Here is an 8,461-nt window from a genome sequence, read left to right on the forward strand (position 1 = left end):
TGGCCACTGTCGCACACTAGGCAGAAGATTTCAGCGTATTGTCTACAGCGACACCTAGATGTTTTCCTTGGGTGCTGACCCCCAAGCTGGCCCCTAGCATCAGGTAACAATTACTCGAATTATTCTGCCCACTGTGCATCACTTTGCATTTGTCCACATTAAATTTCACCTGCCATTTGGATGCCAATTTCTTCCAATTTCCTAAGGTCTTCCTGCAATTTTTCACAGGCCGCATGTGTTTTAACATCCTTTAATAGTTTTGTTTTCTCTACAAATTTAAATACCTCACTTGTTCTGATTTCCAGATCACTTATAAATATGTTAAATAGCACCAGTCCTAGTATAGATCCCTGCGACACTCCACTATTCACCCTCCTCTATTGAGAGAAATGGCTGTTTAACTCTACCCTCTGTTTTCTGTCCAGTAACCAATTCCTAATCCACAACAGAATATAACTTCCTATCCCATGATTCTTTAATTTTCTCAGGAGTCTCTCATGAGGAACTTTGTCAAAAGCTTTCTGAAAATCTAGATACAGTGCATCACCTTCATCCACATGTTTATTCACGAACTTCAAAGAAATGAAGCAAATTGGTGAGGTAATTGGTGAGGTAAGACTTCCCTTGGCTGAAATCGTGCTTTGTTCCATTAAACCATGTTTATTTATGTGTTCCATAATTTTATTCTTTATAATAGTTTCCACTGTTTTACCCAGCACTGACATCAGGCTTGCTAGTCTGTAATTTCCCTGATCACTCCTGGAACCATTTTTAAAAATCAGCATCACACTGGCCACCTTCCAATCTTCAGGTACTATGGACAACTTTAATGACAGCTTACAGATCAGCAATTTCATGTTTGAGTTCTTTCAGTACCCTTGGATGCGTGCCATCCGGTCCAGGTGATTCACTACTCTTTAATTTGTCAATTTGGCTCAGTACGTCTTCCTGATTCACCGAGATTTCTTTTATTTCCTCCACATCATCACCCTTGAAAACCATTTCTGGTACAGGTAAGATCTCTGCAAAAACAAAAAAGGAGGTAAAAGCCCTCACGAAACCGTGAGATACAAAACAAAAGTGAGGAGAATGGTTGAGGATACCAAAAAATATGTATTTATTCACAAAAAAAATTTTTTAAAGTAACAAATTGTACACAAAATGGACCCAACACGGCCGTGTTTCGGCCCTAAGGCCTGCCTCAGGGGTCTTTGTAACCTCAGAAGATATACCTCGGAATGTGTGTTCCAAGGGAAATATCGAGACAAAACTCTCTTAGGTCTCCTCTCTTCTAAAAAAATGTATATAAAATATGCTAAAAAGCAAAGCGAACTTGTAATACTCCTCTCTGAAGAGATATCTACAATTGTGAAATATATTGAAAAATGGCGGTTATTTTAGCGTCTCTCTTAAATAGATGAAATGAAGATCTCTTACATATTCTTCCATAAAGACCAAAGCAAAGAATTCATTCATTTTCTCTGCTATGGCCTTGCCCTCCCTGAGTGCCCTTTTTGCTCCTTCATGATCTAATGGTCCCATGGATTCCCTCACAGGCTTTCTGCTTCTGATGTACCTGAAAAAGTAGTTACTATGAGTTTTTGCTTTTGTGGCAAGTTTCTCTTCATATTCTGTTTTAGCCTTCTTTATCAATGCTTTGCATCTAACTTGCCAGTGCTTATGTTGCTTTCTTATTTCTTCATTCGGGTCCTTTTTCTGTTCTTTGAAACATGTTCTTTTGGCTGTAGTAGCCTCTTTTCACTTCACCTTTTAACCATGCTGTTTGTCATTTTCTTTTCTTTCCACCTTTGTAAATATGTGGAATGCATCTGGTCTGGGCTTCCAAGATGTTATTTTTAAACAACATCCATGCCTGATTTATTGGTCCTTTTACAGAGGCAAACTAGCATTTTTAGTGTATAGTAATGATTAGTGCATGCTAAACACAAGACGCCCATAGGAATTTATGGGTGTTTTTTAGCATTTAGCATGCACATATTTAACACACATTTTAAAAATGCTAGCACGCCTTTGTAAAAGGACCCCTTAATGTCCTAACCTTTGCAGCCGATCCTTTTAGGTTCTTTTTAACCAATCTCCTCATTTTATCATAATCGCCGTTTCAAAAATTAAATGCTGCTATACTTGATTTCCTTTGTAGCATCATTCCAGATAGTAGTTTAAATGTAATCATGTTATGATCACAGTTTCCCAGCAGACCCAACATCAAGACAGGTACAAATCAAGGTAAGGTATACAGAAAAAGTGGCACATTTCTTGGGCAGACTGGATGGACCGTGCAGGTCTTTTTCTGCCGTCATCTACTATGTTACTATGTTACCTCTCGTACTATGCCCTCCACTCCACCAAGGACTAGATCTAAAATAGCTCCCCCTCTTATCTGTTCTGTTGCTGGACCAGTTGCTCCAAGAAGCAGTCATTTATTACATCTAGGAATTTTATCTCCCTGGCGCTCCGTGATGTAACATTTATCCAGTCAATATTGGGGTAATTGACATTACCCTAGTGAATGGTAGTACAGTCCTACAAGAGTACTCCTTCTCTTCATACATGGAATTTCTATCCATAAGGACTCCATGCTGCCATCTGTTTCTTGAAGAATGTTTATTTTGTTTGACTCAATTCCCTCTTTAACCCCCTCCCTTCAATCCAATTTGATCCCCTCTATCATTGTGATATAATTTGTACCCTGTTAACACAGTGTCCCATTGATTATCCTCCTTCCACCAAGTCTCTGAGATGCCTGTTATATCTATTTCATGACTTAGTGCCATATACTCTCTCCCATCTTACATTTTAGGCTTCTAGCATTTGTATACAGGCACTTCAAACATCACCCCAAAAAAATAGCTTGCCACCCCAAAATCAATGATATTTTTCTGCCAGCAACTGCTCCAGGCACACCAAGTCACATACATTTGGCCCCCTCTTCCAGCTCAAATGCTGAAGGGTACTCCTCGCATGCATTTTCTCCTTGCTCCTGCACCCCTGCCCCCCAATTGGTATATCTCACTCTCTCTTCCACAACACCCCCCTTCCACTTGGGTCTGCTTTCTTTCCTTACCTACCTCCTTATTCCCTCCTTCAAATTTGTGTGCCTCCAACAGCAATTAAGCCAGGGTGCCTGCAGCCAACTGTGGGGTGTGGGAAATAGGAGGAAAGAGAGGGGAAGATACAGGAGGACCTTAAGTAGCACTTGGAAGTGACGTAAAGGAGTAATTAGCACACAAGATATATCTAGGGAGGTGCTACCAAATAAAATTGGTCCCTGCAGGTCTAGACTAATGGAGGAATGTGCACTGGTGGAAAATATAGTATGATTTATTGCAGATAAATAATAATTGGCAAAATATAAAGCAAACTAGCATATAAAATCATTCTCTTTGGCAAAAGATTAATCCCAAAATATAGATTATTTTGTTACAGTGCACTAATGATTCCTGAGAGTGTTAACAGAAAACGAGCATTCCTCTAAGTGAATTCTCACACAAAAATACCAACAAAAGTAAAACTATGCAACCTACACCAACTAGTTTGATTTATCCTTTTGCCTGACAAGGAAAGATACCTGTTTTCCCCAAACCAAAGGAGTGATCCTGGCAATCCAGTAGGTCTATTCACCTCTTCATGTCAAATGGGATGCTTTTCCTCTTTGGTTCCAGCCAGTTTCAGAACAGAAGCCAAGATTGCCAAAGCAGGATAGTCAGATATGTGACAGACACTTCCTCTGCTTTGCCAAGAATGTCAGTCTTTCTCAGTATCGGGGGTAACAGGCATAGCCATATTAAATCTCCTCCTCTTGTTCCTGCAGCCCTTTGTAATCACATTGGTGGGGCCTACTCTACTACTGCAAAACAGTATTTACAGCAAAGCAGGAGTCTTAGATATTCTCCGATGTTACACAAAATCCACAGTGTCAGAGAGCTGCAAATATCACCAATTTCTTCTTGCAACTCCTCTGAGTATCTGTCGATGGCAAGCAGAACAGAACGACTTTCATACTAGCTGAGATTCTGGATCTCTACACCAATCAGGGGTCTGGAAGCAAGTACCACAATGGCTGATGGCGCCAGACGCTTCTCTATAGTGACAGTACAGAGTACCAGAACTGGTTCTAGCTGGTTCAAATACAATGTTGTCTCAAGGTTGTCCAAGCTATACATGACAGGGAATCTCATTCATTTCCATGTCCACACAGTGAACAATGGACAAAGATGATATCCAGATACTTCACAAACAGCGTGTCCTTGATAGATCAGCACATCTCCCAAAAAGCAGCATATTCAGAAATCTTGCAGAAACCTTCATAGTATGGCTCAGAGTATAGTTTAGGGCATAAGGTAGGCCTCGGGCCTACAAAGGTGAACAGGAACACCCTACAGATCCATGGAGGGAGGGAGAGATGTCAGACCTTAAGGGAGGGCAGGGAGGAAATACTGGCCCTGGGGTGGAGGTCAGGGTTGCCAGGTGGAAAATTTTTTTCCAGCCTAAAGGAGCCCAAAATCCAGCCCAAAACCCGCCCAAACTCAAACCCCGCCCCTGACACCCCCGCCCCCGCCGTCATCAACCCCGCCCCCGCCGTCATCGGCCCCGCCTCCCCGTCATCGGCCCCGCCTCCCCCGTCACTAACCCCGCCTCCCACGTCACTAACCCCGCCTCCCAACGTCACTAACCCCGCCCACCGCGGCCGAAAAGCCGGCCAAAAAACCGCCCAAAAAACCGCAACCCGCCGCGGGCAAAAATTTCCCACGGCGGGTCGCGGAAAACCGCCCAATTGGGCGGTAAAACCGCCCACCTGGCAACACTGGTGGAGGTGCAGGAGGAAGTGAAGAGAGAGAGATGCTGGATAGGGAGGTAGCATAGGGTCGGGGACACAAAGGGACAATGCTGGCATACAAAGAGGTGTTGCTAGATACAGAGGGAGGGATAGAGACACACGGGAGATGCTGAATAAGGGCAGAGGACATGAACACTGAGTGCAGCTACTGAATATAGGAGGAAGATTGGGACACAGAGGGCAGATGTTTAATATGGGGGGAAGATAGGGATGTGGAAATGCTGAATATGGGCAGAGGATAGGAACACTGAGAGGGTAGGTGCTGAATATGTGGGCGGGGGGGGACTCAGAGGGCAGATGCTGAACATGAGAGGATAGGGACAGGAACACAGAGGGGAGATGCTGGAAGAACCGATAGGGACGCAGAGGGAAGATGGATAATGAACATTGAGAAAGAAGAAATGTCAAATGATCAGGAGACCCTGGAAAGAAAATTGGGGGGGGGGGGGGGGGGGAACAAGAAAAACACTAGGACTAAAGTGAATGGAAAAGTTGTTCAGACAAAGGTAGAATATTGATTGGAATATGCCAGCTTTGGGAAAGGCGCATCACCGATATCTTGCATTTCATTTTCTTTAGCTCTAGTACTGCTATGCATATAGTGTGTGACTTCTTAAGGTTTCCAGTTCAGTATTTCATATCTCTATCACTGATCTATGGTCCCTTGTTTTATATTTTTTTCAGGGTGTTTTGCAGTTGTGACCAAAATATGGTATTCTGCTAACATGTAGTCTCTGTATAGGGGATCTGGAGTAGTTCCATGTATTCTATTTCTCACTAAGTGGTGTACTGCTTTATGTTTATTTTTAAACTTGATATACAGTGGGGGAAATAAGTATTTGATCCCTTGCTGATTTTGTAAGTTTGCCCACTGACAAAGACATGAGCAGCCCATAATTGAAGGGTAGGTTATTGGTAACAGTGAGAGATAGCACATCACAAATTAAATCCGGAAAATCACATTGTGGAAAGTATATGAATTTATTTGCATTCTGCAGAGGGAAATAAGTATTTAATCCCTCTGGCAAACAAGACCTAATACTTGGTGGCAAAACCCTTGTTGCCAGCACAGCGGTCAGACGTCTTCTGTAGTTGATGATGAGGTTTGCACACATGTCAGGAGGAATTTTGGTCCACTCCTCTTTGCAGATCATCTCTAAATCATTAAGAGTTCTGGGCTGTCGCTTGGCAACTCGCAGCTTCAACTCCCTCCATAAGTTTTCAATGGGATTAAGGTCTGGTGACTGGCTAGGCCACTCCATGACCCTAATGTGCTTCTTCCTGAGCCACTCCTTTGTTGCCTTGGCTGTATGTTTTGGGTCATTGTCGTGCTGGAAGACCCAGCCACGACCCATTTTTAAGGCCCTGGCGGAGGGAAGGAGGTTGTCACTCAGAATTGTACGGTACATGGCCCCATCCATTCTCCCATTGATGCGGTGAAGTAGTCCTGTGCCCTTAGCAGAGAAACACCCCCAAAACATAACATTTCCACCTCCATGCTTGACAGTGGGGACGGTGTTCTTTGGGTCATAGGCAGCATTTCTCTTCCTCCAAACACGGCGAGTTGAGTTCATGCCAAAGAGCTCAATTTTTGTCTCATCTGACCACAGCACCTTCTCCCAATCACTCTCGGCATCATCCAGGTGTTCACTGGCAAACTTCAGACGGGCCGTCACATGTGCCTTCCGGAGCAGGGGGACCTTGCGGGCACTGCAGGATTGCAATCCGTTATGTCGTAATGTGTTACCAATGGTTTTCGTGGTGACAGTGGTCCCAGCTGCCTTGAGATCATTGACAAGTTCCCCCCTTGTAGTTGTAGGCTGATTTCTAACCTTCCTCATGATCAAGGATACCCCACGAGGTGAGATTTTGCGTGGAGCCCCAGATCTTTGTCGATTGACAGTCATTTTGTACTTCTTTCCATTTTCTTACTATGGCACCAACAGTTGTCTCCTTCTCGCCCAGCGTCTTACTGATGGTTTTGTAGCCCATTCCAGCCTTGTGCAGGTGTATGATCTTGTCCCTGACATCCTTAGACAGCTCCTTGCTCTTGGCCATTTGTAGAGGTTAGAGTCTGACTGATTCACTGAGTCTGTGGACAGGTGTCTTTCATACAGGTGACCATTACCGACAGCTGTCTGTCATGCAGGTAACGAGTTGATTTGGAGCATCTACCTGGTCTGTAGGGGCCAGATCTCTTACTGGTTGGTGGGGGATCAAATACTTATTTCCCTCTGCAGAATGCAAATAAATTCATATACTTTCCACAATGTGATTTTCCGGATTTAATTTGTGATGTGCTATCTCTCACTGTTACCAATAACCTACCCTTCAATTATGGGCTGCTCATGTCTTTGTCAGTGGGCAAACTTACAAAATCAGCAAGGGATCAAATACTTATTTCCCCCACTGTATGTTTATGATTCTTTAAAGTTTAATATACCACTTAACTACAGCCAAATAAAGCAGTTCACATTTCATTAATAAAATACAAACTTTCAAAGAAAGGAACTCCATTTACCAAAAGGATAGCCTAAAACCATTCCTACAAAGAGCAATTCTCGAGAAAGAAAGAAAAACCTCATTCACCCATAACTTATCTCTTGCAGATCACCAATGCATCCTACTTAAAATATTTATCATCATTTTCCAAATCAGTGTGAAAAGGCTGTTTTAAAAAAGGGGTTTCAACAAAACATTAAACTTAATTTGCTTCAGCATGTATAGAATGTGGAAGATTCTACAAAGAGGGGACTAGAAAAAAAAGGCCTTGGACTGTGTAGATCTCCACCTAGCTCTTTTCACACTTGGTAAAATCATTCTGTTATCTTGTAGAGACCTCAAACCTCTAGCTGAAGTAGAAGGAAGGGTTATAACATGTAAATATCTGGAAATTGTCCATAATATGCCTTTTGTACAAGAGTCAAAAGCTTAAAATGGGGTAATATGATCAAACTTCCTCCCATTACCTAACAATCTCAATTTTGCAATGTTTGTAATCGCTTCGAGTTCAGGCTTGAGGTGCCTGCTTATATTGCATTAGCATAGTCTATTCTACACACCAGCAACGCATGTAAAAGAGTGTGTAATGTCTTCTCATCAAAATAATATTTTACTGAACGCAACAACCTCAATGTATAAAAACCTAACAGCTTCCAAAACATGGTCATTAAATGACAGTTGTGAGTCCACCATCATTCCCAGATAATTAAATTTAGTTACTGAAGGAATAGACCTATGTAATATATTTAGAACTAAAGCTGGTTGAGCTGTCTAACCTGTGATCCAACATGTCACATTTTTCTAGCCGATTATCTTTTAACCATTGAGACGTTGCAACTAAACAACTCTGAAGACCCATCAGGTTCAAATTTAATTGATCAACTCTAGCCAAAATTAAAATATCAGCGTAACAATACACTCTCACCCCAAATTCCTGAATAGTCGTTATTAAAGGCGCAATAAAAGTATTAAAAAGTACAGGTGACGGAGTAAAACCCTGAGGCACTCCACATGGCAAATTATAATCCTTGGATATTTTATTATCTATCACCACTGCATATGTCCTATCTTGTAGAAAATAAATAAACCACTTCAAAACCA

This window comes from Microcaecilia unicolor, chromosome 11, assembly GCF_901765095.1.
Source record: "Microcaecilia unicolor chromosome 11, aMicUni1.1, whole genome shotgun sequence".
NCBI classification, from domain to species: Eukaryota; Metazoa; Chordata; class Amphibia; order Gymnophiona; family Siphonopidae; genus Microcaecilia; species Microcaecilia unicolor.